We start from the raw sequence: 27,281 nt of genomic DNA on the forward strand, positions 1-27,281 counted from the left end.
CTCCATTCATAGCTGCTCCTTCCTTTTGAAACTGTAACCTTGCTATGGTTTCTATAGCAACAGTGATGTCTTGATTTCAAGGCGATAAGATCTTTAGTACAGTCAACAGGTGTACAAGCAGTCTTGTCATTACAATGAAACTCTTTGGCCTGCGGATTCTCTGTAAAAAGGAAAGAGGACTTTTCAAGAAGAGCACTACTTATATCTGACCAGGGACACAGGCATAACCCCTATAATTTTGCACAAGGAAAAAAGGTATAAGAAAGGAACAAGTCTCCCAATAAATGTTCATATTAAATTCTCAGGGAAATATCATTTCTTAGGGGAAAAAATGGGGAAGTAATCATGCTATTAATTAATATACCAGTCAAGCAAGAAAAATCCTTTAAAAGGTTATTTCTCTAGTTTTATGTTAATAATCTACATAGACAATTGCTATCAATAAGATTGAGATAGCAATCAGTTGAAAATTATCAACAGTCATTTATTATCATAAATATTAAAATTTGAATATAATTCATATTTATATAGTATGTTAAAGTTTAACAAGCAATTTTAATAATTTGTATTAAGGATAGGAGAAATTTTATCAGATCTTTTACACTAAAGGTAGAAGATAATAGAGTAAATGGTATCAAATAACAGGTGACTTACTGGTAAGACAGCCAGGTTTACATGCCTCAGCTGACTTTTGTTAGGAAAGACTCATAGAGTAATTGCTTAATAGCTAAACTCAAGCATGCTGTCATATCTAAAGGTATGTCTTAGCACCCCCATGTAGGTAGGAGGTGGGTGTGTGTCCATATGAGTGTTCATTTTTCTTTCCAATTCCCTTATGTTCCAAAAACTTGTACTTTGGAACTTTCTAAAGTGCTTAACAACCATTACTTTTTTCTAAATTTACTTTTGAACCTGAGAAGTTCAACCAGAAAGAAAACATATAAGGATTGGAAATATTCATTTGACATTCAAAATAAGTATGGAATACAATCCAGTTACTGGTAAATGGTGTCATTAATTAATACTCAAAAGTTATAATCAAAAATTTGATTATGATCAAAGTAATCTCTGCATCTTGGGAAACAATAGCCTTCTTAGAAACAAGTGATAGAGCTCCCCAGAGTTTATAGGTCTGCTTTGAGTGTATCCATGTAACTCTAAAAGAAAGCATGCATCCTTCCTGCCCACACTATTCTTAAAAATGGCTTATCATGTTTTCTTTCATACCTTCCTACAGCTGTAGACCTGGGAACCACCTGTTCTCTGACTAATTATATACTTTTTCTACATCTAGTTACATATCCTTTCCTTACTATTTCAGACTAACCATTAAAATTAGTAATGAAAATTCTAAGCAAATCACATATTCATAGACTCAAATATTTAGAGTTGTAAGAGGCTTTATAGTCCATCTAGAGCAACCCCCTCATTTTTCAGATGAGGAAACGGAATCCCATAGACATTAGATAATTTGCCCAGGGTAATACAAATAGTGAATGACACAACAGGAATTTTAATCCAAGTCATTTAACTATAAATCCAGGGATCCTCCCACTGTCTCACCTTATGGAAGCAAGTCCCACTTGCCCCCAGCTAATTATAGTTCTTTTGATAGCAGTTTTATGTTTAAATTTCATTCAAGGTTCCATTTCCACCTATTTAGTACATAGTACTTATTTATTTGATATATTTTAAGTTTTGCTTTTTTTTTTCTTTTGTTTTGTTTTCTTTCTTTACATCCTTAGCATGAAGACTCCTAGTAAACTTAAATTATGCAGCCAATGAATGAAAATATTCCCATCCTTTCATGTGTCCATGGTTCTATACCAATACATGGCTTTTCACCCCTAAAAAGAAAAATAAATTTACATGCCTAATTGACTTCATTAATGTTCCTTATCCTGTAACTTAACATTATGAAATTCCAAACAGTATGGTCGATATAGTTTGGCTCTATCTCTTTGGTTAGATAGAGTTAAAGTGAAAAAAATGTTTTTTGTAAAATACCAATGAACAAACAAGAAATCAAGTCAGATGCAAAATTCAGAGGGTTTATGCTTATCATAACTTCAACACAATAAAAATAGCAACAAAAATTGTTTTACATATCTAAAGTTTAGCAAGTAAACTCTGTCTTCCCATAGTAATTATTATATTACCCCGAAACTGAAGCTTTTGTCTCATTAATTAATTACTCAAAAACACAGTGGAAACCATACTAGATCTGAAATTAGAGGCCTAGATTCAAATCCTAGCTCCATTTCTGCTTCCTTGGTCAAGTCAGATCATCTCAATGGGCCTCGCCTTCCTTAAATATAAGATGAGGAAGTCAAACTAAATCAGGTTTTGGCAAATTACAGATAGTCATATGTGACCTTGCAGCCTGTTTTTAGATGTTTACGGAGCATATATATATGTATGTGGATATGTACAGGGGATATATCTAGACAGATAGATAGATAGATAGATAGATAGATAGTGTATGTGTATAAATATGCTTATGAACATAAATATATTCACATATGTATGTGTTAGATGGTTTTATGTACATATATGACATTTTAAAATAAAGGCTTATTGTATTTAAAAAAAACTATTCTTAGCTCTCAGGCCACACAGAACATGTGCAGGACTAAATTTAGTCCTAGAGATAGAGGCTGAGATAGTTTTCCAATACTGGGATCCTTCCAATTCTAAATCCAAAATATTGGGATTAATGTAGTGCAGCAAGATTTACAAAATGTTTTTATCACAACAATAATATGAGTTAAATAATTTAGGTAGTAACCTTATTTTACAGATATGAAAACTTAGACTTGGATAAATTAAATTACTTCCCCAGGTCATAAAGTATAAGAGCTGCAACATAAAGTGTAAAAGCTCCAATGGATTAGAAAGGTAAGAAAAGCATTCCCAAAAAGGGAAAGTTTATATCATAATATACAAATTATGGTGGAATTTTTTTTAGTTTTTCAACTACTTTATTTCTTATTATTATATATATTTTTAATAATATTATCCCTTGTATTCATTCTTCCAAATTATCCCCCCTTCCCTATACTCCCTCCCCCTGATGACAGGCAATCCCATACATTTTACATGTGTTACAATATAACCTAGATACAATACATGTGTGTAAATACCATTTTCTTGTTGCACAATAAGCATTAGATTCCAAAGGTACATGTAACCTGGGCAGACAGACATTAGTGCTAACAATTTACATTCACTTCCCAGTATTCCTTCTCTGGGTGTAGTTATTTCTGTCCATCATTGATCAAATGGAAGTGAGTTGGATCTTCTTTATGTTGAAGATTTCCACTTCCATCAGAATACATCCTCATACAGTATTGTTGTTGAAGTGTATAGTGATCTTCTGGTTCTGCTCATTTCACTCAGCATCAGTTGATGTAAGTCTCTCCAAGCCTCTCTGTATTCTTCCTGATGGTCATTTCTTACAGAGCAATAATATTCCATAACCTTCATATATAAGGTGGATTTTTAAAAATAAAAAATATGGATTAAATATATTTAAAAATGGAACAATTTCCTATTTGACTTGAAGGGGGGAGGTTTGTAATATCTTGGATCTAGGATTCATTACGATATCTGCTCTGAAATCAGCAATAACTAGGCTTCCACTAGACAAACTGTGGAAAGGGTGAAGGAAGTCATATTATTAATGGAGACAAGTTCCAGTTTCCCTTTTTTGGGGGATTATTTATTAGCTAATGATTTATGATTATTATGATTAATGATTTATGATTAATAAATATCATTATGATTAATGATATTATTATTATGATTAATTATTAAATATGATTTGTATATAAAGAATAGAGTTCCTTGTTTATCTTTTTAAATTATGGTAAATTTAGAAAAAATTATAATTTTCTTTAGTAAAAAAGCATTCTGATATTTGTATTATGCTGAAGTTATGGCAAATATAAACCTTTTGAATTTTGCATTTCAATAATAATTTCTTGTTCATCCACTGGATTTGGAGTAAGAGAATCTTGAGTAAATCACTTGAACTGAGTTTCTTCATCTGTAAAATGGGGGATTGAATTAAATGTTCTTAAAGGTTCCTTCCAGATTTAATCTATGAGTATGAATTCTTAATGATACTACATACAACATGTTTTCCTTAGAATATTTAAATCTACATTTGAAAGTTAAGAGATTTTCACTGTTACAGTTATTTAATCTGGCAAAAGATGAACATGAGGAATTTAGATGCAAGGATAACCATTGAGAGTAGAGAGATCTACTTACATTTTTTTAAAAGCCAAAGCTTATCTTTTGCACTTTTTCATCTACTAGAAACACTTCTTCTCCCATTCAGAAACTAAACTTTTTATCAAGTCCCCTGACTAGTCAAATTCCCCAAAGAGACATTCCACCCTGGCATATTATTAGCATAGAAGTATAGGTTTTAAGAAAAAATCAATTTGGGTTTATCAATTCATACTAAAATATAACTGACTTATTGATGGGAGTGCATGCATTTTGAAATATAACAATTGTCTACCAACAAAAATTGTTTATTAGTAGGATGTCAAATAACGTAACAAAATGAATTAACTTCATAAACTGACAGAAATATAGCTAGGGGCAGATATTTTGGATATTCTTAGCATTCTTTAAATCAGTGGTGGGGAATATCTAGCCCACAGGCCTTATAAGATCCACTGATGATGTGTTGAAGTCTAGGTACAACAATCTCCCATTATAGGTTGATAATTTTCCATGACCCATGAATGATATTATAAATGTCTAAATGAACCTTGACAGATAAAAGGTGAGCTTCACCTGCTTTAAATGATAAGCAGCTCCCTAGTTTATTCTGTAATACAGTTGGTCTGTGGGACTACTACTTAAGAGTCAAAAAATTTTGCAAAGCACTGTACATTTTATGGTTATACAAAATGTGATAGATTCAGCATTGTGACATTTTAATATATGCAATCTTTTTATGAAAAAAACAAATATAAATATCAGACATTTGCAATTAATTTTAGGCCCATAAACAAATGCTCACTAAAATCTAATTAAAGTACAGTTTTGTTTTTTTTTTTTCCTGAGTATGATGTCCCCATGAGGAAAACCTTTATAACTTAAGTATTTCAATGTCAAGATGTTTTTGACAAGATGACAGCAGTTATCAGCATCTATGAAACTGACACATTTAGCTACACAGAAACATATATCAAATCGTTATTCATTATAGTTAGACATCAGATATATTCTGATGTACCCAGATGGCAAAACTAGGACCAATGTTTTGGAACTTATTAGAAAACATTTCCACTCAACATAAAGAGGAAAACACTCCTATAATTAGTGCAACCTGAAAATGTAATAGGTTGCCTAAAAAGAGAAGGATCACATAATCACTGAAAATCTTAAAGTAAAAAAGATAACAGATGTTTTTTAAGAATACTGTAGATGGAATTTATGATCTATATTGGGGTTGGACTAGCTTTCTGAGCTCTCTTTCAGAACTAGGATTCTTTAATCACTCAAAACAAAGGACAAAGTGTTTGATAAAAGTGTGCTCAGGTGATTTACTTATAAAGAACAATTTGAACTTTGTGGAGTATATATCATCTTTTCTATTTATATAATGAGATAAAAAATTTACAGTATAAAATTTACAGTAGAGACCTAGAGGGTCACAACAATTTAATCAAGTTCATATAACTAATAAGTAGAAGAATTGAAACTCTCAGGAGCATCTCAGGTCCTCTGATACTAAATCTATAACTCTGCCCTCTATATTATGCAAAATATACTTGATGTTTTGTGCTAATTCTTTCTTACAAGTTATCATTGGGTAAAATGCTTAAATGTTGTACCTATGTAATTTTTTTCTTATCCCTATAAGACCATGTAAAATTGTGATTCTTTGTGATAAACTGGGTAGCAGGTTGTGGACCTTTAAAATATTGAGTAATTTCTCAAACATGATCCAGCTTGATGTATTCTTCCTATTCAGTTCTGAGCTCAGCTTATCATACATCTGTGATATCATAGGTGCTAATATACTAATTCAATAGGCTTTTCACCCAACTCTATTTGGAGAACATGAAATCTTCATTTCTATGGATTTTACATTGTGATCACTAATATTACAAGTGAATATAGATCTCATTAGAGACTATTGTATTTTGGATTTGATTCAATATATATAGTGTTATTCTCAAACAGGAGTATTTGGAGAATCTGACCAGCTTTAGAAAATCTTTCTCCATTGGGATTTAGACCAGATAATCCTCTCTGATGGTAAAGGTGAGGATATCTTTAAGTCTTTCACCTCAATATCTCATTTGGTGATTAAAATCAGAGGATGAGGGAAGGGTTCTCTTTGTGATTTCATGTGTTCATACAATAATAATGAATACACTGTTGGATAAGAGTTTTTAAGGGTTAATTTTGCCTCTATCAAGTCAAATGTATGTGTTGGGGGAGGAAGGAGCTCACCAAAAAATGAACAAGACCTTGTATTGGCTATATCCCTTAATCACATGCAAAATAGGGTAGTAATAATTTACTAAAGAATCATTTGTCGAATCAGATTATTCTTTTCGCATTTTCATCAAAGAGCTCATTGATATATAACACAGACCATGCTTAGAAAGAGTTTAAAGAGATCAGAAAGCCATTATATGAGCTGACAGCTAATATTTTTTCTTTGTCACTTTTTAGAGGTAATATAGCATATTATATGATTCTACCTAATCAATTAATCAATCTATTAATACCCTTAGAATTGATTATTAATATTAAATAAAATATCATTCTTTCCTCAAAATCTCAAAAATCTTGGCCAAGCAAGTCTACTGGAGAAAAGTTTTTGTTAAAAGAGTAAAATGATAAAATATAAAGGTATACTTGGGCCTAATTTCTGGAAAACACCATATGGTTAAATTATTTTAAGTGGTTCCATTCATTATTCAACCTCAGTCCTCCATGCATTTAGGTTAAGTGGCTATTACAATTGAATTTATAAAAAGTTATCTCATGGGGAAAAAACCCACAGGTGAAAAGCTGCTTCATAGAGTCAGTTGACATCTCAGTGAATCATTTATTTTAAAATTGAACAATGTCCAGAATAGAGTTTTCATTAATTATTTACATAAAAGTTTTCTAAAACGTTATCATTTTTAAAAAAGGCAAAAAGAGATCACTCACAGAAGACAGAAATAAAAAAGTTTTAAGGACAGATGGCTGAAAGAACTAGAGGCCAAAACAACTGTGCACCTTTTGGAATATTGGCCTTTGCTATTCATGTTTTCATTCATTTATTAATCAATTTTCTCAATAGGCCTTTATTAGATATTCACTGAGTATATGCACTATCGTAATGGAGAACTCAGATTCAATCAATTAATCCATAAACATTTATTAATGGTTTACAATGTGCCAATCACTGTCTTAAGTGCTGCATTATAGAAGATGGATGACCTAAAAGAAACAAAGACTCATTCTTTACTATCTCCAAGAGCTCATCTAACAAGAAAAATTATGATTCACATATAAGGAATATCTAAAGAACAATCATGAAATAGGATAAACTATAGATCAAAAATCTGTAATATGACAAAAACTCTTTCTAATACAGGCTTCAATTTGTCTCCTATAAGTACATCTTGAATAATACATCTTGAGGAGTTATGAACCCTCAAAAAAGCAGCTAGTTAAGGATTAGAGGTAGCATTTGAAAATAGGTTTTCTGAACTCTAAGTCCTCTACCCTGTTCAGTATAGCATGCTGCCTTTTAATAGAAACAGTACCATAAAAAAACTTAGATGTAGGTCTGGATATGCAAGAATAGTTCTAATACATTGATACATTCCTAGAGAATAGAGGCAAAAATCATACAAGTGGATGACTTAAAATCTGTATTGACAGAAAAAAGCCCATAGGTCTATTTTCAAGATCCAAAATGACAAAATAAGAAATGAATCACTATAATTCTCCTATATTTACCTCTGGGTAACCATAAAATAGTACATCAAGACAGGTCCTGAAACTGCGGGACCAGCAAGGAGATGAAATGAAACAATTTTTTAGCTCATGATATTTGGAAGATTGGCAGGAGGGATCTGTCTCACTAAGGCAAAGTGGGGTGAGGTTCAGGACAAGAAACTTCCTAGCTAGCCAGCAACAAGCCCTACATCAGGAGGAGATCCTGAGCCCCAGTAGGATAGAGCCAACACCGACTCCACCCTGTGCATTAGGATAGCCAGGGAAGCCAGGAAACTACAGCTCTGGAAACTACTGTGTGCTTCATTGTGCTAGTGATCTATCCCCTGTGCCACCTAATGCCCCATACTGCTATTTCTAAAAATCACATAGATTATAACCCTTTGACCTCAACCTTCTTAAGGATACATATGTTAGTAAAATGTAAAAAATCCAAAATATGTAATGGATTTCTAGAAACACTATGATTTATATCAATCCAATTCAAAATTATTAAGCATATCCTATATGTTAGAAATCATGCAAGGTGCTAATAAAACACACTTTAAAAAATAATAATCTCTCTTTCCTGAAGGAGCAAATAGTCTACTACATCTCAGGAGAGTAATAAATAGGAATAAAAGAGAATTATTATTCTTTATTGTTTTAAACAAAATGAAATGGAATCTATGATATTAAATATAGGATAGTATTTATAGAGAGCAGGAAATCCATGGACACCAAGGCTAAAATTTAATAAAGTGTTAGGTACCCTAATCTTGAAGGGAGTATGTTAACTGTTCATGCATGTGGTGGTGTTTTTTTTAATATTTTATTTCTTTCCAACTATATATTATATATTATGACTTTGTCCCCTAAATTTTGAATTCTAAATTCTATCTCTCCTTCCCAAAACTTCTCCTTGAGATAGTCTACAGCCAGGAGGAAACAATTAGAAGGAAGGAAGGATTGTTGGATCATTGTATTGCTGGGAAATCAAGTCATTCACAGTTCTGCATTATGCAATATTGTTGTCACAATGTTCTAGTTCTGCTAATTTCACTTTGTATCAGTTCATCTAAGTCTTCCCAGGTTTTCTTGAAATCATCCTGCTTGTCCTTTCTTATAACACAATAATAGTCCATTACAATCATATATCATAACTTGTTTAGCCATTTTATATTTGATATATATCCCCTCAAATTATAATTCTTTGATACCACAAAAAGAACTGCTATAAATATTTTTGAATAATTACATCCTTTTACCTTTAAAATTCCTTTTGGGTACAGATCTAACAGTTATATTGCTGGATCAAAGAGTATGCACAGTTTGGCTCTTTTGGCATATTTTCAAATTATTCTTCAGAATGGTTGGATCACTTCAGAGTTCCCCAAACATATGTATGTTTTTTCCCTGGATTATTATTTAAAAAGAAGGCCATATAAGATTCAAGCTTTGACTTCTAAGCTACTCAAACTATTTCTGATTATGAAGGAACCATGTGCCTACTGACTCAACTAATGAACATGTGCTATGTCTTGATTACCCAGAATGTTAACAGAACTGCCCTTATTTTCAAGACAGGAAGCGGAAATTACAGATCCTAAGTCAATAAACCCCACATGAACCTAATGCTCACTAAACTAGTAACATAGGGGCATGATAAACATATGGTACATCTTGATCTTTATAAGATGTTTGACAAAGTTACTCATGATATTCTTATGAATGCTATAGGAAAATGAATGATAGAGATTGATAAGAAAAAAGCAGTGTTCCTTCCCATCTATTATTCCAGAGTGGAGACCTTTATTTCCAAGTGATTTATGCATCAGCTTCCAGGTCATTAAGAGCATTAATTGAGAAAGTGCTTGAGGATGAATGTTACTGTGATTTTTCTCCCAAGTTCCTCTGTTTTAGAAAAAACATTGCAGACAAATCAGGACATTCAAGTTTTAGCCCTAACTTTTGGCAGAAAGTAGATACATTATTTTGAGCAAGTAACCAAAATGTTTAGTATATTAAAAAGTTACAGAGAAAGATAACAGTCACTTTACTTATGTGTGTTGAAAATGTCTGTTTTGGGATTTTTCTCTAAATTAATTTTCTTTTGGTTTTTTTTTCTTTTCCCTTCAAATCTACTCACAACATTGCATGGAGTAAAGGCTTATAATATGCTAAGAAATGTGCTGGAAATTAGGTATACAAAAGTAAAAACATTGATATAATCACAGAATTTTATAGACGATTTAAAAATCATCAAATCTATGTTTCTATTTAAAGCAACAGTGTTCTACAAACTTCCTGGCAAGTTATTTTCTAATTTCTCCATTCATACAGAAAGTTAATGTAGGGGCCTAAAATGTTAGGCCTGGAGTTCAAGAAGACCTGAATTCAAATCAGTTTCAGTTACTTACTGTTTGGGTGAACTGTGGACAATAACCACTGTCTAAACCAGTCTCTTCAATTGTAATGGAGTGCTAATAATAGCACTTCTCTCCCAAAATTGTTGTGAGAATCAAATGAAATATTAGCAAAGCATTAAAAACACTTAGAATAGTGCTTGGAACCCAGGAGGCATTTAATAAGTGCTTGTCCCTTTCTCCTTCTCCTTCAAAAATTTCCATTGAACTCACTACTTTGTGTAGTGGACAGAATTCTGGATTTACTCAGAAATACTATTGTCAAGCCCCATTTCCTCCACTTCCAAGTTGTATGTAACTGTGAACAAATCATTTACCCATTCCTATTTCAGTTTCTTTATCTGTAAAATTATTTGTATACCTTTTAGAAATCAAATGTAATCACACATAAATGCTTTGTAAGTTGGAAGCCACTGTATCAATGTCAACTTTTATTGTTGCCCATTCCATATCAGATAGTTCTAATTACTAGAAGGTTCTTCTCTGTTGAGCCAAAGTTTGTCTGATGCCCTTTGCTTTATGCTCTAAAACTACCAATAATAAATCTTATGCCTTCCACATGATACAGTATCAAGCATTAGAAAAAAGGTGCCATGTTACACCCCAAGTCTTTCCTTTACCAGTGTCTCTCTCTCTCTCTCTCTCTCTCTCTCTCTCTCTCTCTCTCTCTCTCTCTCTCTCTCTCTCTCTCTCTCTCTCTCTCTCTCTCTCTCTCCTTCCCTCTCTCCCCCTTTGATCTCTTCCTTTGTCTGTCTCTCTCACATCTCTCTGTCCCTTTCTCTCTTTGTTTCTGTCTCTTTCTCTCTGTGTGTCTTTGTCACTGTCTCTCTGCTTCATATCTCTATTTCTCTCTGTATGCCTGTTTGTCTCTGTCTCTGTCTGTCTCCACCTCTGTTTCTCTGTCTCCCCCGTCTATTCTTCCCTCCCTCCTCCTCAGTCTTTCTGTTTCTGTCTGTCTCTCTGTCGCTCCCTTTTTCTGTCTCTGTCTCTGTGTCTTTCTGTCTCAGTCTCTTTCTCTCTGTCTCTTTGTTTATTTGTCTATCTCTCTATGTTTCTGTCTCTCTCTGTGTGTATCTGTCTTTGTCTGTCTTTCTGTCTATCTCTCTCTCTCATACAAAAAATTGAGGATACAAAAAAGAGAAAAGACAGTGTCCTCAGGGAGCTCACAATCTAATGGGGAAGATGATATGCAAATAATACATATAAAACAAGTATGAATTTATTGTTTTTCAGGCATGTTCAAGCCTTTGTGATTTCATTTGGAGTTTTCTTAGCAAAGATACTATAGTGATCTGCCATTTACTTCTCCAGCCCATTTTATAGATGAGGAAACCAAGGAAAATATGATTGAATAACTTGCCCAGGGTCACACAGATAGGAAGTGTCTGATGCCGGATTTGAACTCAGGTGTTGCTCATTCCAGATTTAGCATTCTATTCACTGTACTGCCTAGCTGACCCAAAGTATAAATTGAAATAATTAACTAAGGAAAGACATTCGAATTCAAGAATAGTTAGGAAAGGCTTCCTATAAAAGATAGGATTTTAATTGCCATTTAAAGGATATCTCAACAAGAATGTAAGCACCTCAAGGATAGGGACTGTTTTTGCTTTTCTTTCTATTCTCAATCCTTTAGCACTGTGCTTGGCATATAAGTATTTAATGCTTATTGGCTGAAGGAAGACTAAAAGGTCTCTGATCATATCTTTGTAGATTTCTTCCAAAGATAAAAAGTGAAAAATCATTCATGCCCTCCCATTCTGTTCAGTTCTAATAAAGATCCTTCTATAAACTCACCACTCTTAAAATGTGATATCCAGAATTGAGCACAATACTCCATATGTCTGAGCAGGAAAGAATTCAGAAAGATTGCTAATGACTTTGTTCTGACTATGACTAAAGCTACTCATGATTTTATTAGCTATTTATTTGTTCCTTTGGCTCATCACACTGGTTGTGTAAACATTGTGATCAAGTAAATAGTCCAGAGATGGAATACTGTGTATAAGAAGCAGCAAGAAGACCAATATTCCAGGATTATAGAATACATGAAGTAAAGTAGAATAAAAGTAGATCAGAGAGGTAGAAAGAGATCAGCTTGGGAAGATCTTTAAAAACCCCAGAGGACTTTATATTTGATCCAGGAAGAAATAAGGAATTGCTAGAGGAAGATGGAATGGTCAGACCTGACTATGCCATCTTAAGGACAATAACTTTGGTAGCCAGATGTATATGAGATTTGAGGCAAGAAGACCAATTAGAAGATTATTGCAAAAGACCAAGAACAAAGTTCTGCTTTGGTAGTGGCAATGGGAGTAGAGAGAAAGGGATATATAATAAAAATAGGCAACAGACGATATTTAATAATTGTTCAGCCATTTCCATCATTTCTGATTCTTCTTGGCTCCTTAAGCAAAAATCCTGGAACAATTTGTCATTTCCTTCTCTGGTTCATTTTACAGATAAGGAAATTGAGGCAAGCAGGGTTAAACAACTGCTTGGAGTTTCTGGGACAAAGTAATATGTGGGATGAATGTGAGTAAGGATTTGAAGTTGACACTGAGGTTGCATGCCTATGTGATGAGGAAGTTGGTGGTGCCCTAAATAATACTAGCAAATTTCAAAGAATGGAGGATTTGGGAGGAAATACAATGAGTTAAAGCTGTTTATAGTATATCCATTTCTAAATGCCCAATAGGAAGTTGGTATGTAAAACTAAAGGTCAAGAGAAAGGTTCAAAATGGACAGATTATTCCAAGAATCTAGATAATAAAGAAAAGAGGATACTATTAGGCAAATTCAAGCCTATGGCAATGGTGTTCTGTATTATGGTACTTCTAGTAGAAGAAGAGACAAGACCACAGATGGTCATATTTCAGAGCTGTAATTGAAAAGACTTTGTAAATGACTATGCTTAAAAATGAGAGAACAAGAAGAGTCATTCATAATTTCAAGGTTTCAAAAATGGAAAGTTACATAAATGGTGATAACATTGACAAAATATTGAAATCAAAAAGAGGATTAGATTTAGGAGAAAATAAAATAGACTTGTTTTATTTTTAATTCTGAGTTTGAGATATTGATAAAACAGTCAAATGGAGATGTATTTTAGGCAATTAAAGATCTTGGAAGAATGAATGGAGATTGAGATAGATGAGTCAATCCTCTCGTAGAGAGGTGAATTCAAAACCATGAGAGAACAATGCAAGTTGCCAAAGAAGAAAAAATAAAGAAAAAAGAAAGCGACTGAGTTTCTCTGGGAAACACTAAGTTTGGGAGAAAAAAAGGAGAAGCCAGCAAAGGAAAGAAAGAAGGGGAAGTTTGAGAAATAAAGAGAAGAAGTAGTTGGTCAACAATGTCATTCACATTTAATAAAGTTAAGAAGATCAGATCTATCCATTACCCCAAAGGTATCACACATGAAGTCCATGTGACCTATAGCACTCTGGATTGGGCCTGAATGAGTATAAAATGTAATTAGGAAATAGTTAACAAAAATTTTAAAACCCAATAAAATATAAATAACATTACATTTTAAAACTAAGTCAATATGTGACTAGAAAATATTCTTATATATGAATTAGGGCATCCATTTTTATTTATGCCACTACATTATAATAAATTCTAACTAGTCTTCAATCCTTGATACAATAATTTAGGGAAATTTTGTATTCTTCTTTCAAGTCAGCTTGGACAATGGAGCATTTCATTTGTACTTTAAAGTAACTCATTAATACTTAAGTTATAATAGCTACAGAATTGGTCACAAAATAAATGTTTAATAAGTGATTATTGTATGAATTAACTTTACTTTATCTGAGCAAGAGCAAAACGTGATGGAAACTGATAAAGTCAAAGGAGTCCTACTCACTATAAAAATACTTTCAAGAAAAACATTCAGGCAAAGGGGAAAGGCACATGAGTTTCATACATTCTGATGACTAGAATATCATCATGATAGAAACATAGCATAAGAGCATAGCATATAGAAAACAAGTAAGGAAATTTCCAAGCATCCATTTAGATGGATCCATACATTTAAGAAATCCAAAAGAGATCACAGTGAATATTTCTCCTACTTTGGCATCTTCATCATCTCTTCCTAATCCTGACCCTGTTGACACACTGTCTTATACATTCCATACTCTTACCCTTCCATGTTTGATCAAACTCCAACCCAGAATCACTCCCATATCCACTTATCTATAATTACCCAAAGGTGCTGAAGGAAGTCATACAACTTTATGCTGATTAGTTGCTTCACAAATTTTTGTTATCTCACTTTAAGGGAAGCTAAAAGGTTCAGTGGATAGAATATCAGTCCTGGAGTCATCAACAGGGCATGAGCTCAAATTTGCCTCAGAAACTTAATACTTACTAGCTGTGTGATCCTAGGTAAATCGCTTAACCCTAATTAATTACACACACACACACACACACACACACACACACACACACACACACTATATACATATATATATATATATATGTGTGTGTGTGTGTGTGTGTGTGTGTATGTACATATATATTACTACAATGAGGGATGTATATATATATATATATATATATATATATATATATATATATACACACACACACACATCCCTCATTGCAGTAATCTATTTTGCCCTTCCTAAATTTTTGTTCTATTGCACTCCCCACAGAAGTTATTCCAAAGTTTCTCTTCTCACTTTCTGTATCACCCCTTACAATCTTATCTCCCATTATTGCCTTTAACAAGCCCAACTCTTCAGACAAATTAGAGTTGTTCATAATGTAAGGCAACAGCATTTTTCTATTTTATCTCTTCTCGTCCAGCTCTTCTTGTTCCCTTGTTAATAATCTCCCTTCAGAGCTCTAATAAAATGCCATATCTGTCATGAAAAATTCCTAGTCTATCGAGTCTAAATCTCTTCCTTTTCTGAACTCCTGATTCTTTATAGTTCCCTTATTTTATATTCTTCTTCTGTCTTGTATTATTTGTGAATGTGTATTATTTCCCCTATTAGATTGTACACTCATATACATTGGAGTTTATGTAATGTTCTTTTTATTCCTGAGTCAGTGGACCCAGATATAAATCCTGTTTCTGACTATTTTTATGATTTGGGAAATGTTAATACCTCTAGGCTTCAGTTTTCTCATATTTAAAAGAAGATAGTTAGACTAGACCATCTCTCAAATCCCTTACAAATCAAAATCTATGTTCCCATGAATGGACAATAGCAGAGACTGGACCTTTGATATCTTTGGTGTAGGAAACTCTTACCAATGCAAGCCCACACTTTCTCTATGACTTCTAAATTTCAAGAGCACTGAGGAACTAGATGACTCGTCCAATGTCATGTCTATCAGACAGAAAAAAGAGGTAGAATCATATAAGTGTGATAGAGAAAAAGCCAGGGTATGTGGAACTTTAAGAGGACAGTAGTTCTAGGAGGTCAGGTTCTGAAAGATGACTTTGGATTGGTACCAGAATATTAAAGGAAACAAAGGAGATAAAAAGCATTAACTGGGATTGAGATATTTGCAAGTAGTCTTTCATTCTACCCAGCTCCTTGAAAAGAGTTAATTCTTCTGCTCAAATAAGTCAGAGTTGGAGTAATTTCTATATTCCCTGTCTTGGTTAGTTCTCATGAGTTCAAAATATCTCTAAGCACATGCCATCTCTCCTCCCCAGCAACACCAAACACTAACCAGCTGCCACTGTACTTATTACCAAGAGTCCTGGGAATAGAAGCTGCCCACCCCTGAGATAATCACCTTTTTTCCAATTCAGTCTGCAACCATCAATAATATCCCCACTAATATCAGTTTCCCATCAACTACTCAAAGCCAGTCTTGCTGAATCAGCAAGAGAGTCAGAAGGTGGTACATGCCAGGCAGATGAAGCTAAATAACCATTTCCCATTAGACCTTAGTAGAGACATACAAGCACCTGAGCCCAAGATCTCCAGGAGTTATATAGTATTCCCCATTCTGACATGCTCATTCTACCGGCCCTGCTTTTAATTCAATCCTTGTAGTCATTTATAGAACCAATTCTTGTGGAGAAGGGCCCCATCAGCTCCTAATCAAGAGTAACTGACCTTGTTTCTAGCTTGTCTTATGTAGTCATAGTTCAACAAAGCAAATCCTGCAGAGATTCAACATAACTTCCTCTGCAAGTGGTGCAACATCCACCTCCTCTTTTGATCTCTTTTGATATCAAAATTCTTGGTACTGTCCAGTGGTTCAATATCAAAAACCAATTCACTTTTAGAAGTAATGACATTAAAGAAGGTCATTGTCATCTTCATTGCTACAGTACACTAAGTTCCATGATACCTTTCCATATGACTTGAAGCCCAATCCACCAATATATGTTTTCTCATCCCATTAGAAGGTGAGTTTGAGAGCAAGATTTTTTTTGTTTTTCTCTTTATTTTCTCAGCACTTGATACTATTTTGGCACATAGGAAGCACTTTATTAAATGTTTTTATGTTTATTCATTTGAGTACTTCAAATTTCATCCTTTGAATCTCCAGTATTTAGCATTATAGTTGCTATTTAATAGACATAATAAATGCTTGTTCATTGACTAATTCAGGTACTTCTTTCTATGAGAAGTCTTCTCTGATTCATCTAGCTGGTAGTACTCCCTCTCTCCTCAAATTATATATTGTAAAGGATATTGGTACATGTGCAGAGTATCTCTGACAGTCTCCCATATGGAGGAGGCTTAGGAGAGTGCTTTGAAGAAAATTGGGATGAAGCACAAAGTGTTTTGGAGAGGTGCCAGAGTATGCATAGACATTATGTAACTTCTTGTCCGATAACCACATAATGAATAAAATTTGAGTGCAGAGATCTTTAAAAGGCATGAATGAGAAGTTTGAACATTTTCTCCTCAGCTGACCTTTTTGTAGATCGTTTAGATTCTTTCACAGATGAAGTCTAAAGAGAGTCAATGATATATAGAGAGGGATGTTTGACCATTAGACTGAAAGATTTTTGAGAGGAAACAATGCCTTTTGACTTTATTTGTATTTCAGTAGTTAACACAGCATCTGGAACACTGTAGATTCTTAATAAATGTTTACTGATTAATTGATTTGATCTTCCCTACCAAGGTTAACATTATATGCCTGGGTTCTTTCCCTGCATGAATCTTTGTTCTTTAAATGGATTGGAGATTCCCACATTGAGTTTTCAAAGGTCAAGAGAGCAATATCCCTCTATCTCAGCTACTTTTTGTAGCCAGACCAGCATAGATGTACTGAAAAACAAGGAATGATCTTCAGGACCAAGCCCAGCAGTAGATGAGAAAACTCATCCAGCAGTCATGCTACATCTGTACATAAACTTAGTGGGGCAAATACTATATAGAAACTCTTCTAAGTCTGTGTCAATTCTCTTGGATGGTGTAGAGGAGGGGGTACCTCTGGGTTGTTTAGGGAAGATGCATATTTTTTATTATTATTTCATCTCTGAAGTAATTACTCCCTTATTAAAACTAATTGAGACAGGCAGGTGGCATAGTGGATAGAGTGGTGAAGCTGGAGTTAGGAAAACATGAGTTCAAATCCAGCTTTAGACAATGACTAGCTGTATGATCCTGGGCAAATCACTTAATCCTGTTTGCCTGATTTTCCTTTTGAGTAAAATAGTAATAATAGCACTCCCAAGGTTGTTGTGAATAAAATGATAATAATAACTGTAAATCACTTAGCACAGTGCCTGGAACAGAATAAGTACTATATAAATGTTATCCATTATTATTAATTGATGTTAAGAGGTTAAATAAATTAGACTGCTAGTCACTGTTTCCTAACCTTATGAGGAATACAGTGGGGCAGGGAAAAGAAGATGGAACTTTAGATTCATAGGCTATCCTAAAACCCTAACAAGGAAGACATAACTTGAATTTGGGAGAAGGAGCCAGAGTATGTATACTCACTACAGTTGTAGGACTTATCTGTACAACTGTTGTATCCTTCAGAAGAATGTAAGCTCCTAGAGGCTAAATAGTAAGGGGAGGATGCCAGTTTTTAATCTTTATATAGTCAGACCCCTCCTCCATACATTACAGATGTAGGTGTTTTAAAGGATTTTTTTTAAATGTCTACTCAGGAAAAATGAGCAAATTTTATTAATTTAAATAGTTTTAAAAAGAGTGGTTTCAACCAACAAAAAACATTTTTTTGTTGTTGTTGAGTATTTTTTTTCTATTGATAGTAACAAGAAATGTCAGAGCGTGGCATGGAGATTTGAGGGAAAACATTATCTGACTAAGTAACTTAATTTTCCTTTTTTCCCTTCCCCTTGAAGAATCTTTGTGGTAAATGGCAATAGTATGAGGAAGCTTTATTATTTTTTCAAAGTATGATTTAGGAAAGAAACCTTTGCCAATAGAATTCTTTGTTGCTGTTTTCCCATCAACTATCATTGATCAAAACATTGGCTATAACCTGAGGAGTTCGACTTTAGAATAATGAGAATGTGACTCTACAGACAATTCATAATGGATTCACATCAGATATTGTGAGGCTCATTCAAGTTGTATGTCTCTATTGAAGGAGATGAGGAGGAGATCATTGTTTAGCTACTCTATGCATCTTAAAATAGCTATTCTAGAGCAGCTGTCTCCATTACACATAGGGATAGTTCTCTCTTGTTCTCTAATTGGGCATGAAATCTGACTCCCAAATAGGCTACAGAGGAGTCTGCCAAGGAAGCAGCTGCATAAGCAACCTTCTGAACTACACTTATTCAGTGACTAAAAGAGGCTGATGGACATTACAGTGTCCAGATTTAACCTGGTGAATCTTCTGGGGGATTCAAGTAACTTCAACTCGTGACTGATGAAAGACCCTTGGTGGCTTGTGGGTTTCATTAATTGAGTAACTCAGATATCTTGACTCTATTTAGCAATTGTCTTTGCACATAGTAGGCAACCAATCTGTTGAAATGAGTTGCGCTGTAATAAAAAAGCCATTGCCTTCATAAATCATTATGCACTCCAGTGGATTGTAAAGTTGTTACACAATACGGACTACGTAAATATAATTTATCCCAGAAAAAGCATCCAATATAATCCTTGGGAATACTTTATTTCTGGGGAAAAATGAATATTAGTAGATCCTTAAATCATATATAGTTAATTTCTGTTTTTTGTAAATTACCAATGAATTCAAGTGGTATAAAAAAGACTATTTGTGGATAGTATTTTATCATTAAAATGATTGCCTAAATGAGGAACATGTATAAGTAAAGAAACTATATGATATAATTTGAAAGCCAGAAGATTCAATTATGCCTACAAATATTTCTCCTACTCATTTAAAATCCAACCATTTTCTAATTATAATTTTTGCCTTGGTAATCTTCTGACCTCAAAAATATTCTAACAAAATATGAATGCTTCAAGTGCAGACAGCATAATTAGCCTTATTAAGTGCTATCAACTAATACCTTGTGGTGCCATATGGTGCAAAAGGCTTCCTGTATCACATAATCAATGTTTTTGTTTGTTTGTTCTTTCTCACCACTAAATCTACATTTCAGAGGAGGTAGGTGGTACAGTGGATAAAGTGCTAGATCTGGATTCAGGAAGACCTGAGTTCAAATCTATCCTCAAATATTTACCCTCTGTTTGACTCTGGGCAAGTCATTTAAACCTGTTTGCTTCAGTTTCCTTTTTGTAAAATTATCTGGAGAAGGAAATGGCAAACTACTCTAGCATCTTTGCCAAGAAAACCATAAGTAGATATATTTTCTAGTCTTCTAAACATATAGCAGTCCATTTACTTTTAAAACTCTTAACCTATAAATACAGGGAGTAGAATATCAAAGAAAAGAGTATAAGTACTATAGGTAAGAAGAAAAGAGTAATGTTATTAATAATAGAGATAGGAACAGCCAATATAAATCTCAGGGTTGAATAGAATATTTATGAACCTGATGGTTGCTAATAATAAACACAAAGAGAGGCATAGATATATAAGTCATTCAAATCAGAAATGTGGTGGTATTGTGAAGAAAAAATGATTTCTAGATTTTTACATATTTTTCCCATCCTATTTTTTTTACTGAGGTAATTGGGTTTAAGTGACTTGCCCAGGGTCACACAGCTAGGAAGTGTTGTGTCTGAGATCAGATTTAAACTCAAGTTGTGCTCTATCCACTGTACCAACTAGCTGCCTGATCCTATTTTCTTAAAACAAACTTGTAGTCTCTTGAAACAATTTTTCTTCCATAATCATATTTATTTCTAAACACTAAATTGTCATCAACACACAAAACATATCAATACAGAATAATTTCCTCCTTGTAAAAGAATGGCTTCTATAAACCAAATTCAAAAAAAGAAAACAGAATGAGTATCATATATGTACCCAATATTCTTCCAACTTGCCTTGCAATTCTGAAATTATTCTACACTGTCCAAATTCTTTGTCTGTTGAAATCCATTCCCTTCCCCTCACCCCCTACTATTTTTTTTTGTCATTCATTAACCAGCTTCATAAGTCGAGTGACAGTCCTGCTAAATTAAGTACTGTATACTTCAGGCTAATTTTATGTTTTTTATCACAATAGCAGGAAAGTATTAGCAGGCTATTAGTTTGTCAGCTTTCTCATTTAGCAAAGCAGTTTCAATTTATTAACAGTGAGGAGTGTGCATGAATCAATATGTTTCATTGGGCAATGTGTCATTTGTTAATCGGATATTGATGAGATTATTGACGCACAGCTAATTAATCTCAAACCCTGTGCTAGCCTTCATATGTTTCCTTAATTATGTTCTTCATCTTAGTCTCCTGGCTTTGGCACCCAGACGCTGGATTGTAGACAGTGAGTGAAGTAAGCTGTCAGGGAGTCTTTTCACACATTTACAATCCCTTGGCAGTGAAATTATTTTCTTAGTTGTAAATAGGTATCAAAGAGATATTTAATAACATTTGGCAGTAGATTGATATTGATTGGTGTGGGCTGGCTCCAAATGAGGCAGTCACAGAAATGTGCCCCAGAAGCAAAGCCTTTAAAAAGATAATGTTTAATTAGTGTGAAACAATTGCATGAACTAGTTGTCATCTGCCCTCTGGAATTTAGAAATTGCTCTTCTTTGGGCATTATTTTCTTGAACTCAACTAAGTAGCTCAGATAGTCTTTTTTAATTTTAGTATTGCTCTTTTTACTCACTGAATCCTTTTTTTAAAAAATCTATCTAGCTATGGGTAGTAGCAGGAGAGAGCAGGAGAAGGTAGGCAAGTTGCAACACTTTATAGCTTATTGCATTATTTCAATAAAGAGTGCCATAGTTCTAATTGTACTGACTGCAATTGTATCCACTTAATTAAGAATAGAGGGGAGGGAGGAAGGAAAGAAATAAGAAAGAAAGGAAAGAAGGATGGGAGAGACAAAGGAGAGGAAAAAAGGAAATTTCAACCAAAAAATTAGGTCCAGACTTTTACCTATTTAATATTTTCTAGAATTCTATCCCCCCATTTCCCCATTTCCCCCCAAATTTTGAGTTAGTACCTTTCTCCTTATTAATGTCTTGTTCATTGGTTACCTAGATGAAATAAGGAGCAAAAAAAAAAAAAAAACCCAAAATGCTATATAAAGAACACTGCATTAGGAGTCATTCATAAAACTTAAGTTACAGTCACTACTCCTCTCTTAACTAACTTTGTGATTTTGGGCAATTCATTAAAACTCACTATGCCTCCATTTCCTTAACTGTATTGGGGGGTGGGTGTCAAACAATATCTAAAATCCTCTAATAAAGTGCTATAAATTTTGTTTTAATTTCAATACATCATTTCTTTTCACTGAGCACATGAATAAGAAACATTTGATATCAAACATCTTCATGTCTTTAATATTAAGCCATTTGTTTTCAGAACAGAAAGCCAAAGAGAAGCACAATAGATGAACTTGCTGATTACTATTACCTCACTCTGGACATTACCCCAAATTCAGTCTTTGTCTTTATATGAATTATATAAGCAATTCTTTCAAATGGTTTGTGTGACAATTACTGCCATCTTCCATTTTTATCCTTATTTGATCCATACCAAACTTAGAAACAAAAATAATTACATAAGATATGTTCTGTAACATGACTCTATGAATTACTGGTGCTCTGCTTTTCCTGTAATTTCTAGAACTACTTCCTTAAGACATGTAAAGCACTCTTTATTATAATAATCAGAAAGCATTATGTACTTACTATGTGCACTGAAAATAAAGTCTCCAAACAAAACAATTCCATCCTTCAAAGAGCTATTTTTTACTGTACCAATATATGTTCTCACTTAACATCAGAACATAAATCACAGGTATCATGAGTACCAGGTGAAAAATCAAAGGATTTGGCTTCTAAGAACCCAAATTCTAAGAACTTCTGAATTCTGTATCAACTTCTCCAATACTGTATGAGTCTGGACGAATTAGATGATCTCTATTTAGGCTTTTTTTCCCTGATTGTTCCATCAGCTTCATCTTCTAAAATGAAGTTTTAAATGAAGTAATTGGAATAGGTGACTTCCAGAGTCTCTCCAATACTAAACTTATTATTATGTGATCAGTGATCTTTGCAGCTTCCAGTAATCCCCCCATATTATAGCTAATAGGAGAGAACATATAAATAAAATAACAAACATGTGACATTATAATCAGATAATAATCAACTCTATGAATATGGGAATCAAATTTACATTTTATCTCATGAATCCTGGTCTGCTATTAGGATGCCACGATCTAAAACATGAAAATCACAAGGTTTCAAAAATGATCAGTTCCCAAGAATGAAAACTTGGACAATTGTGATTAGTTCCCATGAAAAACAATAACAATAGCAACAACACCAGCAATGGCAGGGGGCAGGAAGTATTGTAGAGAAATGGAAATATCATCTCTCCACATAGAAAGGATAGGACACTTGCTTCTGGGGGGAGGATCATGAAAAGGAGGTGGAGCACCTGTGCATATTCTGTAATTGGTTCTGGGTAACTAATTACATGTTAATGAGGAAATTCTCTGATTGGCTATGCCCTCTCACCCTCAACCACTTTCTCTTTTGCCTTATTATTTTTTTGGGCATTATTTAGTGATTCCTTAACTTGTAAAATCACTCATAAATTCTGATGAAAGATGATGTTGTAAGGGGAAGTCTTAGGGAATGAGGTTGTGTGACCCATATTGGTTCCTGCATTTTGATTCTAGGCAAAGAGAATGGAGTGTCAGGATCTTTAATACTTATGAGTTTAAGTGATCTTGAGGGTGCCCCATTATCTAGCATTCTAGAGACCTCAGTTTGGTAGTCTGTGCAAGCATTAATGTTGTGATGAGCAAGGAGTGATCTTCAGGAGTGACATTCAAAATCCAGACTGGTAGTAACTGAAACTAGGACTCATCTGACAGAAGTGTCACCTTTCAATATGAAATCAGTGGAATTAATGCTATGTAAGAAATGAGCTAAGTATTGATCATATCACCCCAGGGAATTGGAAATTTACGTGGCAGAGTGGATAGAACATTGGGTCTGGAATCAAAAAGTTTCATCTTTGTGTGTTTAAAACAGGCCTCAGATACTTATTAGCTGTGTTATCCTGATTAGTCACTTAACCCCATTTGCCTTTGTTTGTTAATGTGTAAAATGAATTGGAGAAGAAAATGGCAAACTGCTCTAGTATATTTGTGACCTCAGATGGAGTCACAAAAAGGGGACATGACTAAACAAAAACTCTAGAGAATGGGGTTATATTTAATGTTGCTTTATCTTTAAAAGTAGGTACTGCTTATAAAAGCTTATTGACAATAATGCTAAAAATATAAAGAACACATTTTTTAAACAAAGAACATGGCTTGAGTTACCCCAGTCAGACTCAGTTGAGTTTTTCGGGGCTTAATTCATGGGAATAGAAGAGAATGGGAGGAGTATAAAGAGAAGAAGGGGGAGAAGTAGAAAATGGGATGGGAAAAGAAAAGAGAGGAAGAAGGGAAAAGAAGTGACAGAGGGAAAGAAAGAGAAAAAAGGTATGAGAAAGGATGAAGCATAAAAGGTGAGAGGAAGAGAAAGAGAGATGGAAAGATAGAGGATGGGTAGGGGAGAGGAATAAGTGGAGAAAGAGGAGGATGAGTAAAAGAGAAAGGAAAAAAAAGAGCAGAAAAGAAGAGAAGGGAAAAGAGAAAGGGATAAGACAAAAAAAGTTTTTAAATTAAATTTCTGTTGTTCAATTCAGCTCCAAGTCAAAGTAAAGTCAGGTCAGCAAGCAAAGCCAAGAGGAAGTCCAGAGCTTCCCTAATCATTAGAAAGAAAGAGAAGAAAAGCTGAAGCAGAGTCAGGCTCCTCTTCCTTTAGAAGTCCATAAAACAGTCTGAATATGGTGACACATTCTGTTTTACTATGCCCAACAGCATAGCAAAAAGGAGAAAATAAGTTTTTAGATAATTCAGTATTTCACATACATACACATGTACTTGCGCGCGCGCACGCACACACACACACACACACACACACACACACACACACACACACACACATACACACACACCCCTCCAAGTTTGGAGGTATTTCAGTCACCCAGGTGTTTTTCTTATAAGTATGTCAGCATAGGCATGGATTAAGTGTAAATAAAATCTTGACATTTGAAGTCTCCAGAAAGCTTTCCTCACCTCATAGATTAGGGTTCTAATCACAGAGATTACAATAATCTTTAAGCATAATTAATTTTCCCTTTATCTTTCTACTCTACCTATCCCTTCACTTAAGCAGGTACTTAGGGTAGTGTCTAGTTTCTTGACTGATGCCAGTTAATCCATCATCAAATATAATGTGCATATTTTAGAAATATCATATTGGAAATATGGTAATTAACTTGTATTATATGATAGAACTAGTTCATGGGGCTCATAACAAAATTTATTTGGCCTTTGCTCAGAACCTAGACTGAAGTTTTTAAGCATTCCTACAGGATAAGAAGCTTGGGTTTTACTTACAAAGCTTTAAGTAAACACTGTCCTTTTGAATTTCTAATTAGGGTAGGGGGGAAGACTGCCAGTACAATTTCTACCATAAACCAAGATTATGATATCAACAACTGTGCACTAACCTGAAAACTCAAGCAGATCAGATAATAGTTTTTTGAGGTCACAATCTTGGTCTTATAGTGCAGTAGAAATCTAAGCATCATTTGCTTCCTGTTCTGTTAGAATTTTAATATCTTCCTCATTTTAGACATTAGGATAGACTCTCTATCAGGATCAATTATTTCGTGGAACTTATGACTCACTTTACAAGAAGAACAAAATCAACATGCTGGAAGTGAAGAGGGATATAGATGGGAAAGGTCATAATGTAGAAAGGGAATCATAAATCAGATTCCACTTGATCTGAGAGCTAACATCCAGGTCTGTACTCTGTTCTTTGGCTTTTTCAGTTTATAATATACCATGAGTTGACAATATTATCAAAATAAGTCAACTGCCAGGATCAAAACGATCCTAGACTCCATTTGCACAATACCTAATTTGCAAAATGATTTCATCATTCTTGGTGATCCTCACAAGTTCCTGTGAGGCATTAGGGCAAGTATATTTACCCTTTTCCAAAAAATGATGAAATCAAAGCTCAAAGAGGCACAATACCTAATTTGCAAAATGATTTCATCATTCTTGGTGATCCTTACAAGTTCCTGTGAGGCATTAAGGCAAGTATATTTACCTTTATCCAACAAAGGAGGAAATCAAAGCTCAAAGAGGTCGTAGTTAATTAATGGTGAAGCCTGAATTCAAGTCTCCAAAGTTACAGGCCAATGTTCATTCTTCCACAACAGGGTTCCCGAAGAGTTTAGCCATGGACTTTAACTGGTCTGCAAAAATTTTACCAATATAGTCATTAAAAGCTATATTTTTTAATGCTTCTAATCTTAAACAACTAACTGACCATTCCTGATTCTGGTTCTCCCACTCTAGGTTCTTGTTTTCTTTGTATCCCTGGGCCCTAACTTGAATCAAAACATTGCAGGGGCCAGGTGAAAATAACCTTGATTTACATGAAATGAGTTCACTCCCTGAATTTTGATAAATCATAATCATCCAAAGGTTTCATTAATCACAATTCTGTGGTTCCTTCCTACCCTTGCCAAATTCTTTTAAAAAAACCACTTTTTTTAAGCAATTGAAGTTTGAAAATATAAACAACTGAAACTGAGATCGGGTTATGTTCACGTTGGACAATAAATTATTATAAATCACTCATTATACAAACTCACAGAGTCTGTTATTCTTCTCTTCACTTCTTACCTATCCCCAATTTTTTGGTCTCTGGGGTATGGGAGGTTCCAATTAAAGTACAATGTATTATGTCTTCTAAGGTACTATTTCTGTTTTACTAAAAAAAAAAAAAAAAAAAAAAAAAGCAGCTAATTGGCATTATGGATAGAGTAAAGAGAGACTCATCTTCCTGAGTTCAAATCTAGTCTCAAAAACTTCCCAGCTGTGTGACCCTGGGCAAGTCAATCAATCTGATTTGCCTTTGGGCAAAATTCATAAAATGAGCTAGAGAAGGAAGAGGCAAACCACTACAGTATCTTTACCAAGAAAATCCCAAATGGGATCATGAAGACTCAGAACTGAAAACAATTCAACAAAAACAATATATCCAGAAATCTAAATTCTCACATCATGAAGCATAATTCTATCTTAAAAATATATGTATATACACACATTGTGTATATATGTACATATATCTTTTAGGAAGCCAAATTGATGTTGTACTTTCTTCATAATTTTGATTTTAGCTTTAAAAATCCTAAGAAAAGACCTCCAGCCAACTATTTTATGTACACAAATGCCTGCTACTAGCACCCTGCGAGGTTATTTTTTTTTCCTGCATACTG

General features: G+C 34.0%; 1 long non-coding RNA gene across 1 annotated transcript; it reads right to left on the reverse strand.

Annotated features, from left to right (window-relative positions):
• Nucleotides 1-26,773, reverse strand: LOC141553218 (uncharacterized). The gene is made up of 3 exons (XR_012485324.1): nt 26,686-26,773; nt 26,105-26,252; nt 1-160 (listed from the first exon to the last, which is right to left on the reverse strand). It is a non-coding gene; the product is annotated as an uncharacterized LOC141553218 (long non-coding RNA).
• Nucleotides 26,774-27,281: the final 508 nt, after the last annotated feature.

The sequence above is a fragment of the Sminthopsis crassicaudata genome, chromosome 1, assembly GCF_048593235.1.
Source record: "Sminthopsis crassicaudata isolate SCR6 chromosome 1, ASM4859323v1, whole genome shotgun sequence".
Taxonomy (NCBI): Eukaryota; Metazoa; Chordata; class Mammalia; order Dasyuromorphia; family Dasyuridae; genus Sminthopsis; species Sminthopsis crassicaudata.